Source organism: Dromiciops gliroides, chromosome 6 (genome assembly GCF_019393635.1).
Source record: "Dromiciops gliroides isolate mDroGli1 chromosome 6, mDroGli1.pri, whole genome shotgun sequence".
Lineage (NCBI taxonomy): Eukaryota > Metazoa > Chordata > Mammalia > Microbiotheria > Microbiotheriidae > Dromiciops > Dromiciops gliroides.
The window spans coordinates 253,280,233-253,281,719 of record NC_057866.1 but is presented as its reverse complement, the minus strand read 5'-3'; the positions used below and the strand labels follow the sequence as shown (position 1 = coordinate 253,281,719).

The window sequence follows — 1,487 nt, the reverse complement described above, 5'->3', positions numbered from 1 at the left end:
AAGTGATAAGTCAATAATACATCTCAGTCTCCTAATCAATTGATCCTTTAAACTCCAGTGAAAAGGAGAAAATAAAAGAAATTGTTCTAAAGACAAAAAAAAGTTAGGAAAAGCAGCCCTATTATACCAACTCTATATAAAGCAGACCTGTGCTTGAAATATCAACCTGACTGCACTGAGGGACTAATTTATAAGGAATCTAAATAAGGAGAAGATATCAAAGGGATAGAAAAAATCACACCATTAACCTTAAAAAGGGGGACTTAAAGCATACAAATAACTACTGACTTATATGACAACTCTTCTTCCATCTATATAAAAACTCCAGAGGGTCATGTATTCCTGAGTTGAGGGCATACTTAAGGGAAGGGGGTTCACCAATATTAGGGAATAAACAGGTCTTCACAAGCATTATTCAACACTGGATTACAACTTTGACATTTCATAATTAAAAGAAAGATTTAGAAAATACAAGATCCTTTTGTGCTCAGTTTGTTGATTATGAAAAAAGTATTTTATTTGGAAAAAACAAAAGAAAATGCCACTCTGCAGACTCTTTTCCATCTTACAAGATCATTCAGGATTTCATGGAAGATGAAACGGCAGAAATAACCCTGGTCAAAAATGCTCTGATAATCTTTTGGGGCTGTAAGAGCATCCTGCTTTGTGTTGAAATGGGAAAGTTCATGAAACCCAAGAAAGTGGTGCTGGTCCCAGCTGGGTGATACTCTGGGCACAAAACTGTCATTTTCAAGAACATTGATGATGGGACATTTGGCAGGCCCTACAGCCTTGCCTTGGTGGCAGGCATCTATCACTACCCTTGAAAGGTGACCACAGCAATAGGTAAAAAGAAGATTGCCAAGAGATCAAAAATCAAGTCCTTCATGAAAGTTTATAACTACAACTACCTCATGCCCAATAGATACTCTGTGAATATCCCATTGGACAAAAGAGTTGTCCACAAGAATGTGTTCCATGACCCTGCACTAAAATGTAAGGTGAAAAGGGAGGCCAAGGTCAAGTTTGAGGAGAGGTACAAGACAGGCAAAAACAAGTGGTTCTTCCAAAAGCTACAGTTTTAGAACTACTCTGTTGGTCAGTAAATAAAATGTTTATTAAAATGAAAAAAATGATCTGATAATAAACATCAAGTAAGGCATAAAACAAAAGGATATATGTACACCAAAGGTATTTGTCACCATGATGGAGGAGATCCAACACAGAGTTCAGCTCAAGGACTAATTCCCTGTGGATGGTAAAGTACTCCATATTCTCCTATTTGCAGATGACATTGTTAGTTATATCCAACCCCAAAATATTGAGGAGCCTCCTGGAAGAGATATGTGATCACTTGAAGGAGTGTGGTTTGTACATCCACAAGATTGGATAGACCAAGTACATAAAGGATGTCTATTGCCTAGATTTCAACATGCCTCTGAATGGACCCCTTATAGAAGTTTTCCCACGGGTATGTACAGCTGCTA

At 37.5% G+C, this 1,487-nt stretch overlaps 1 pseudogene; it reads left to right on the top strand.

The window, feature by feature from the left end:
- Positions 1-674: 674 nt before the first annotated feature.
- On the top strand, positions 675-1,085 carry LOC122730742 (annotated as a pseudogene).
- The last annotated feature ends 402 nt before the right edge of the window (positions 1,086-1,487 follow it).